Here is a 10,804-nt window from a genome sequence, read left to right on the forward strand (position 1 = left end):
TAGACCTATATATTTAGGCATCCCAGATGTATTTAAATGTATAGAAAATATACAAAGCATATACGATATTAATATAGTATATGCTTTGTATATTTTTTATACATTATGCATGAATCATATGCTTCGTATATACTTTTATATATTTTCTATTTTCATATGCTTCATAACGATATACACAATTTTCACGAATCTCTTTTTTGTCTTTTGTTTTTTGTTTTTGTTTATTTTTAATATGGTAGCAGAAACACAGCCTTGGCCATCAATAGTTGTTCCAGTCACTATAAACTCTGCACATCGTCATTCAACGATATCACAATCAACTTGCCTTGCTTGACATCACAAATCTCCTCCTTTCTTGAACATATTGCCAAATTAGTTCATTGTCGAGAAATTGGCCAAACAACTCAAGTTCAAGATGATTTTGAGCTGCCATGCACCTGTTAAATATATTAGCAACGTGATATATTATACTATGCTGTATATGCTAGAATGGACGCGGAAGGGGAAGTATAGAATAGAAATACCGAGAATACAAGAATTACATGGGTCAGCCTTGTCGGCCTACATCCACAGAGGAATCCCTTAAGGGCTACATTTTTATTATGTAAGAGTGTAGTATAATAACCTGTGTTACAATGAACCCTAACATGAGTATATATAGGTGAATGAACCCTAGACAACTAGTACAAGTAGGAGTGGGCTTGGGCCTATTACATTGGACTAATATGTTTAATATATCTCTAACACCCTCTCTTAAACTCAAGGCGAAAGCTCGATGAGGGTTTGAGGTTGAATAAGCATGAGAAGATCACTTGGAGATGCCTTGAAGAATGCCTTTGAAGAAAACACATTGAAGAATGTGCCAAATAACCAATTTTGGAGTTTCAAATGAAGATACGGAGTCCAAAATTAGAATCTACATGAAAAATTAAGTAAGATAAGCCCTTTCGAAAATTTTAACTTTTGGTCAAAAGTCAACGTAAAAGTCATGGTCAACGGATCCAGAGTCAAAGTCAATGGTCAATCAATGGCTACATGGTGTAGGTCAGTCATGGGTTTCCGGGTTGGGTCACGGATCGGACTGCAGAGATGCTAGCGTCATCCTATGATGTGGTGCTTACTAGGATTAGGGCTTGCTTGGCTGATGACGTGTCATGTTTGCGTGTTGTTGACGAGGACAAGATGACGTCAAAATGCCATCATTAGGAATTTCGACATGTGGAAGGTGCGTGACAGCTTTTACTGGCGCGTGGTGGTAAGACAGAAACCAATCAGCGTGTGGAGGCGCATGCTTCTTCGGAAGATTACTGGATTCTCTCAATGGCAGATCAGTGGTCGACAAGGTTGATAGGACGGCACGTGTGACCTATGGATGAGCTGCACATGAGAAAATCGTGGCGATGCATGGAAGAAGGAGTCAAAGACTCTATTCGTGCATGGAGGCACGATTAGAATCAGATGGTGGCCGGACTTTTGTGTTTTTCTCACAGGAGGCCGAAGAGCACGTCTGTGTGGTTGGTTTTCTTAGGTGAAGGCTTGATGTGCACAAATCTGAGAAGTTAAGTCACGGTTGCTTGGTTGTTGGATTTTGACACAGCATTGAGCCACGGTGTTGTGAGATGCCGTGGAGTCTAGATCCAGCAGACAAGCATATGTGACTTCAGATGGTGGTGTGCACATGAGAATCTTCTTTGCTAGCTAGAGATGTTTGTTTGATGCCAAGANCCAGAACAAAGTTGGCTCTGATACCTTGTTAAATATATTAGCAATGCGATGTGTATACCATGTTGTATATGCTCGAATGGATGCAAAAAGGGAACCATAAAATAGGAATACTTAGAACACAAGGATTACGTGGTTCAGCCTTGTTGGCTTACATCCACGGAGGAATCCTTTAAGAGCTATATCTTTGCTATGTAAGAGTATAGTACAATAACCTGTGTTACAATGAATCCTAACATGAGTATATATAGTCGATTAAACCCTAAACTACTAGTACAAGTAGGAGTGGGCTTGGGCTTGGGCTTATTACATTGGGCTAATATGTCTAATATATCTCTAACACACCCTTAAGAAGCCTCTGCAAGTAAACCAACACACCTCACACTCCGTCAGGGACCACAAGCATTAGTCATATGCCTTCATGCACTACACTATGCAGGCACAACATCTCCTATTTTGCCAAGTGTCACATTGTATCATGTCATGTCAACCCTATCCATGTTAGTGTGTGACATCAGCATGAAATATCCATGTTAACATGTGACATTAACATGAACTAGGGAAAAATACTGTATGCACTAGGCGCATAAGCATAGGATAACAACCACTTTAGTCTCATCAATAGCCACATCAGCATCAACGTTGTTAAAATAATTTTCCTAGCAAAACACTAATTATAGCACTATAATAGGTGTCAACAGCCACATCACAACATAGTGTTATGCTAGGATAGCTATTTTCACAGTTTTATTCTAATTTTCTTTTGCTAAATAAATTTTCACAATGTTACTCATAGCTTGTTAAAATAGTAAACCGTAATTTTTTTGAACTAAAATGGCAAGTCGTAATTAGAGTAACATTACTTTTGTATTAACTTTCCATAAACATTATTTTTATTATGCATCAATCATAATAGGTCACCCTACTAGCCACTGGATATTGGATGGTGTGTTCATTGGTTTGAGACATGATATAAACACGAAATTCCTGAGTTCAATCCACCATATTATATTGGTTTATGGAGTTCTTGGGGGTTTTTTATGGGATAGGAGTGGAATAGTTTGATCAAAAGGCTGATGCACACTTTATATATATATATAATTTTGAAAGGAGAGGCCTTCACTTCTGTCTTTTGGCAAGTTATCAAAACCGTTTCAAGAGGCAGATGACTAGACCTAACAATGGTTTTATCTTCTTTAAAAAAAAATTGATTTCTTTATCACATTCAAACGATTTTTTGAAACTTCATCTTTTGGAACATAATAGTTTTCAAGAAAATCAAAAAACAAAATATGTTTTTTCAATTGGTTCATCTTTTCTAACCATTTCCTTTTAACACGGTCTTTCTTAGACTGAGCAAAATTACTTTAGTAGTATTTTCTTTTATTTCTGTTTTTAGCAAGCATAAATTCATTATACAGGGAAACTATATCAATTTCAAAACTTTCATCCAAAACATTTAAAACCCTTAATTGGTTTTGGTAAACAGAATTTTCAAGAGGAGGAAAATCAGAATCAGATGGACAAACAAATCTAGTGTCCTCTTCTTCTTCATTAGCAGTTCTGCCATATGGAGAAGAAGGTTCAGGTTTAATAAAATAGAAAACAGAGCTGATTTGAGATTTATCACTTGAAACACATTTTAGCTTTAAATCAATGGGTTTTTCAAGATTCTTTTGTAAAAATTCATTGAGATCTTGATCTCTTTTTGAAATACTTTCAAATCTAACAAAGGAATGTCTTCCTTCGTTGATCCTCAAGGGTTGATTGTTTTGAAAACTTATTTTAATAGTACCATCAAAATATTGTTGAATATGTGTGAGATCTAGCTCATTAAAAATAGGTTTAGCAACAGGGGATTCTTGTTCCAATAACCATTTAGTGGGAAGCTTAACATCTTGCCATTGAATCATTTTTGGAACTTGAACTTTAGCATCAAGGGTTGAACATGTGATTAACATTGTTTTACCAAAAGGTTCTCTATTGATCTTAGCACCAAGATTCAATTGAGTACCTAATAGTCTGTAATAAATGCAATAAATCAAAGCAAAAGGTTTACGACCTTCTTCCATGTGATAATCAGATGAAGCAATATTCAAAGTCAAAACTTTAACAATATTAGGATCATCCAAAGTAAGAGTAATATCAGGATAACAGTTGAAATAAATAGGACCATCATACAAAGAAGCAGTAATCATACCAAGAATGCTATCTTTAAAGTTTTTAAATCTAGCATGTCTTAAACACATGAGAACAGAAGCATTTATTCCTTTTCTAGTGAGTGGTTAAACTGCAACTTGAACCATACCAATATGCAAATAATTGAGTTTTTTAGCAAGAAAATCATTAATATTTCTCTTCGAAAACAAACAACATTTTTCATGAGTTTTTGAAATAGAGAATATTTGTTCTATAGTTCTAACTTTGTAAATGAGATGAAAAGTAGTTTCAGCCCAACTAGTTTTGTAAATAGTTTTAGTATCAACTTTGGGAATATTCCATTTTTGGAAATCAAGGAGCTTATGTTCTTCAACAGTGTGATCTTCAACCAGTCCTAGAGTTGGATCTTCACAATTTATCCATATTATCCTAGGTTTAACACTCAATTATCATGTTTTTCTTAACACCGTTGCATTTCGTAACACATACCCTAAGCAAACGTATACCTCTCATGCCCTACACATCCTCTCTTGGCTCAAACGGGCCTTACAGTTCAGTTTTGGGAATTCACTTTACGTCTAAGGTGGCACCAACGATGGTAAGAAGGGAACATGACAACAGAGTATCAAAGTTTCAGATAAGCACAGACAAGAAATAAAGACACAACAACACTATCATCGGCCAAAAAAGAGATGGCTCTGATCCTAACAATGGGGGAATGGACGCACAGCTAAAGAGATAGAAGCATAGTAATATATATGTTGAAAGTAAAGTAAACAAAGTAGAACCAGCCAAGAAGGCGGTATTGCAAGTATGATCAAAATAATATATATATATATATATATAAAAGGGGCTTGAACAAGCTTAGCCCGTTTTGAATAAAGTGTTTGAATATAACGGCCCAATACAATTAATTTGTTAGAGAAAGGGTTTGCAAGGTCAACCTTGGTTTGCTTGTCTAGTTTAGCTTCTAAATTAAAGAGGAAAAAACGTCAAGTAATTCTTAAAAGAGAAGCAGATTTTGGGATTAATACTTCCTCAGGTAAGGTCGAGGAGCAATTTTCATATAATATTCTATCTCGGTACAAGGTAATGTTGCACAAAGTATGTTTTTCTTTCCAGTTTTTTGTCCCCTTCTGGAGGGGTTTCCTTTCTTTATATATCTAATTGGATTGCATTCTAGCCCTCCACTTGTACAGTCATGGACCTTCCTTTGGATTCTTGTCCCATCAAGATTTTGTTGGAGGTGATAGAATGTGCTGTAATTGTGAAGATACTATTTAGGGGTCATTCCTCAATTAATGCGGCTAGCTGAGTTGGTACAGTGCACTGAATACGGAGGATGGTTACTTTATCTGGATATTTCCATTCTTTTTTGCTTGCATGTCTCTACCATCTTCTTTGGTATTTTGTTTTCTGGTGTAAGTGGCCTGCCTTACTCCTCTTGAGGAGCTCGCTCCTCAGCCTTACCCTTGGGTGGTTGGCCTCTTTGTCCCTTATTCTTGGGTTCTCATTTACATGTTGGTTCAGGACTAATGTGGGGATGAGCCCTTCCACCTCCTTGGATTGGGCCCACGGGCTTTATTTTGTACTCGGATCTTACCCCTCTCACAATAGGTCATGTGAATAACTTAAAAAATAGTTATACAAATTTTTCTATCCCAACAATAATGCTGTAATTACGACAAATTTGATTTTATACATTTTAAATATTGATGTGTTAACTTCCAAAACAAAAATTAATAAGAGCTGCTTATTATGTCGTTAATATGATATGAATTATTTTTATAATCATATCAATTTGTAAGTCTTTTTTGAATAAATTATAGCATTTTCCTATTGTTATTATTACTATGTCATTTTCACGGCTTCGGCTACATTTCTCACCATGAGACAAAAACTATTAGACATTAGACATGGTGCTGCCGACATATGGATTTTTATTTTTACTGGGATTCCTCTTTCTTTTTTTTTTTTTTTTTTGGTTGGTAATTTGCTTAATATGGTTACCCCAATCCCCATCCAAAAATGACTACAATCTGAGCGAAGGTAGGGTGGGACTCTATTTGACATCTTTTACAAGTGCCTCTTGATTGTATCAGCATTCAAGACAGAACTACCAACCTTTAAAATGATAAATCCCAGTGCATTGAACATACATAATTGGTACATTTTACCATAGCGATAGTGTAAAAGTGCACTACAGTACAATTTCCAGTTCACAGGATATGGCCCCTACTCACAGAATTGGACATGATTGCCTTTGTTCAAAGTGCAAAGCTAAATTTATTGGGATTGTATTTGTATTGGTCAAAAAAGCCTTCTTTTTTTTCCCTCCTCCCAAAGGTAAATTTAGCTATTTATTTTTTATTATACATCATTCTTCACTTAAATCTAATCTTTTGGTTGTATTAATTGATTAATGACTATTAGATTGATTTCAATTGAAAAAGATAAGGTTAAAATGCAAATTGCATCTTCTAAATTTAACTAAAATTCATTTCAGTCATCTAAATTTATTTTCATTCAATTGAATCCTCTAAGTTTTAAATTTATCCAATTAAAGCATTCTGTCTGATTTTGTTAAAAAATTTCCATTAAAAAAAAATATTTTTCTCATGAAAAAAATTTATGCAAGAATTTTTTTTTTCAAACAATCTTTTTTATTAGTTAATTTCATGCTTAACGGAAATTTTTTAAGGGAATTAGAAAAAAAACTTGAATTAAATAAATTTGAAACTTAAAGTACTCAATTGAATGAAAGTAAATTTGATGATTTAAATGAATTTCATTTAAACATTTTTTTTTGAAAGAAAAATTTAATTTAAAATTAGAGGGTGCAATTTACATTTTAATTAGCAAAAAGATAACATTTATTGTCCTTTAACAAAATATTGTATTTATTGCATTTGTCAATACTTTTTTTTTTTTTTGAGAAACAAACATACACAAGAAAGAGGGATTTTTTTTTTTTTTTTTTTTTTTGAGGAAGAAAGAGGGAAATTTAAAGTAACATCTTTTAAGTTTTTTCCAATTCATTAAAAATGCGAGGGTCGATTTTAATACAATAGTGGAATTTTTTTTTCTTCGTTAGCTGATTAGTTTCAAAGTTATGTCACCAAATGTATTTTGTCTTGATTTATTTTTTTTTATTTTTTTTTTTGAGAAGGTATTTTGTCTTGATTCTGATTGGAAGATGAATCAAAGGTTGATGTTAACTACGCCAACTATATCATCCTTAGAGTATAAATTTCTACTTTTATTTTGATAATCCAATAGTTATAAACTTATAATGGGAATGGAAGACTTGAATCCTAGATGTCTTCATTGAAAATACCTGAATGTGTCAATCAGTGGAGTTATAATACTCTTGACTAGAGAAATTTTTTAATAAGGATTGTTTGTCTAAGTTTATAAGTTAATTTATTTTTTAAGCCAGTTTAATGTGTAGGTTTTTTGAACTTTTTTTCCCTGAATACAATTTATTTTCAAGTCAAATAAACTAATAAATTTATAATATCCCAAACAAATACTAATATATATATATATATATATATCACTCTATTCTTTAGCATTCACTATATCACTCTAGTTTGACATTCTTGCAGGATGAACTCCTAAAAATTGAATCCATAGTTAAACATTATCAATCTTACTATAACTTAGAAGGACAAAGTTTCTCTCCAAATTAGTTTAGGAAGAAACTCTTCAAACTCTCTATATATTTTTATATTGAGTATGAATTTTGAGAATTTAACTGTTGAATTGCATATTCTTATTATATCCTTCATGCTTGAAAATTTTAAAGAAGATCAAAAATCAATTACCATGTCATCAAACAAATGTTAAAATTTCAAGTTTTTATGATCTAAATTGTATATAAAAAATAAGTTTATCAATCGAATAGTAAATAACATTTGATTTGAACGAAAGTTGACATACATGTTAAGAACACAAGGAACATAAAATTCAACGGTTAGATTTTCAAAATTCACACCTAAAAAGAGATACAAGAAATTTGAAGAGTTTCTCCCCAAATTATTTAAATTAAAAAAAAAAAAAAAACTTTTTCAACCTAGAATGACTAACAAGTTGTCTTACGGGGCCACTGTCGAGACCACCTTAAACACTCAATCTCAAATAATGGGCTAACCAACGAACTCAAGTGAAACTCAAGAGCACTATTCTACATGGTTCTCAGAACCGGACCGGACCAGGAGGTCAGACTGTGAAAATCGGGAACCAGGATGAAAGCCGATTTTTTAAGCCTAAAGAACCAGATTTTTTGTTAATTCCGTGAACCCCTAAAACCGGGGTTGGACCGCACGAACCGGTGAGAACCGTGTGGTCCAACCCCTTAGCAATTTTTTTTTAATAATAAAAACAACTTAACATAATTTTATTTTACTTAATTAAATTATCCATCTCTTACAAGCAATAAAAAAAAAATATAATTAAAATCCTTCAAAGATATTCAACTTTACTTCAAAAATTAATCATAAATTTTAGTATTTTCATGGTTATTATTTTATTTTATTAACTTTCTTATTTAATTATTAAATATATGCTTGAAAATCATTAAATTTCCCTTACATATATAGATATATTAGTCAATTTTGCTAGTTTTATAAATTTAATATCTATATTTATGCTTTAATTAATTATTAAATTAATTATGACATCATTACGGTTCGACTCGGTTCGACCTCAAAAACCTTGAACCTCTTCCTTTTACGGTTCAATGAACGGTCTGGGTCTGAAAACCTTGCTATTCTATAGAATTAGAGATTAATAATGAAAACAAAGAAAGCAATTTTCAAGAGAACTTGGTTGGCTCTAGTACCATTTAAAGACTTAGGGAGAATACAGTGAGTGGATGAAGAGAGAAACAAGGATGAATATTGTGAAGAAAAAAATGTTGCAAGAATAAAATAACAGGACAATACAAATCTTTGAATATAAATCTATTTTGAAATTTTAAAAACTTGATTCTTAGAAACTTTAAATAATACTTCTAATGATGTGCTAAAATTGTTAGTGAGTTGTAGGCTCCAAGTCACGCCAGTGGGTACCTGTGGATGAGATATCTCTAAGAACTTTATAGTGAGAGAGTTAGGGATTTTCTGTGTACCAGAGAAAAGGGGAGGTATGGCGCTTATATAGTGGTGAGTGGTGAACTAAGATCCCTTAAGAGCGGAGATTTTTCCTTATAGGGAAGATTTGGTATTAGGGTTTCTGAGATTTTAGGGTGTCTTTCCATACGAGGGAGATATGGGTGAGTAGTAGGGTTTTTGTGTGTGATACGCAAGATGTTTCCATATATGAGTATTCATAAGGACCAACCAAGGCCACATAGGACCCGTCGGCTTTTCCAATTCGTCTGCCTATGCTCATCCGTCACTCAGGGATCCCTCGTCGGTTCGGGGGGGAGACACATTGGTCAGTTTTTATGGTGGAATCGTCCTTTGAAAGCTCCGTCGGTTCTTAAGGGTGCATCACCCCCATTGTCGTCATTTTGGAGCCTTCGTCAGTTTTTGTGAAGTTGACAGCCCTGTAGGTGTTGTCAGCTCTCTCAGTCAATTGTTTATAAGTCTTAATTTTTGTCAAAAATACCCCTATTAGCTGCCCCCTACTCCGTGGTTCCGTTGGCTATAGCTAACAGGCCTTGGAGGAATAAGGGTATTTATGATCATTAATTAGATGTTTTATTGAAGAGAGAGTCATTAAATGGCGTAGGTAGCCCTTAGGTTTAAATGCTAGGTGACACGTGGCACTTGTTGGTTGGCATCATTTTTAATCAGATGCGTTGCTTTGTATACCGCACCTCTTCGCTCTATAAATAGTTCCTCCTCCTCTAGTTATTTTCTTTACTTTGCTTTTTCATCTCTTGAGAGCTTTGAGATCAGAGCTATTATGTCGCACTATCGCTTATGAGAAGTCCATTGTTGTGTCACTCCATCATCTTCGAGGAATCTGTTGCTTCGAGCCACCGTCCACTCTTGTAAGTTTCTTTCCTTCATTTTTTTTTTAAAAAAAATTTATTTTCCTAGTTGGTTATTTGTTTAGAGACCCATCGAATAGGTTCTTAAAATACCTCCATCGCTTGTACGTGAATAGATGTCAAATGATAGAAAAGAGATGAGTGAACAGTCATTGTTAGTCTGTGAGGATACGAGCTACGATGAGGTCTATCTGTTAGGGCGTGAGCCCGAGGAAGATGTAACTTAGTCCCTTGAAAGGGAACTATTTGCTTACTACCCTGCTGAGGAGGAAGAGCAGTATGAAGAGGATGAGGAAGGAGAGGAAAAGGGTGACAATGAGGAGGAAGAAGAGGCATGGGGAGAAGGGGAAGAGGAGGAAGATGACAAGGGAGGTGACAAGGAAGGCCTAGACGAGGCAGTAGGCCAAGTAGACGGCAGTGGCCTTAGGCCCTTTATCCTTCCTTTGATATGGATGGTGAATGATTTTTACCCGATCATGTCCCCGAAGGTCTTTGACAAACTACGCGACCATTTCCAAATCCCTGAGAACATTCCCCTCCGTTTGTTAATGAATTTTGAGAGGTGCTACTTGAGAAAAACATCGGATGCCGGTATGTATGATGCCATGTTTGCTGCAGGGCTGAGATTGCCGCTGATGGAGCTGCATTGTCAGCTTACCAATTATCTAGGTTTATCCATCGGCTAAATCGCCCCTACTACATGGAGGATATTTCTTGGGGCCGAAGTGATATGGGGCTAGCTAAGTGGTGGTACCCGCCACCTTACCCTCGACAAGTTTTTTTACTACTACAAGACTCAGCAGATTTCCTCGTCGAAGGGCATCTACCACTTCCTAACAAGGAAGACTTCGCTTAGGCTGGTGTCAGACATGCTTGAATTTAATAGGAACAAGAAAAACATATATTTTTTTGTTTGTTAAG

The sequence above is a fragment of the Quercus suber genome, unplaced genomic scaffold (genome assembly GCF_002906115.3).
Source record: "Quercus suber isolate HL8 unplaced genomic scaffold, Cork oak 2.0 scaffold_45, whole genome shotgun sequence".
Lineage (NCBI taxonomy): Eukaryota > Viridiplantae > Streptophyta > Magnoliopsida > Fagales > Fagaceae > Quercus > Quercus suber.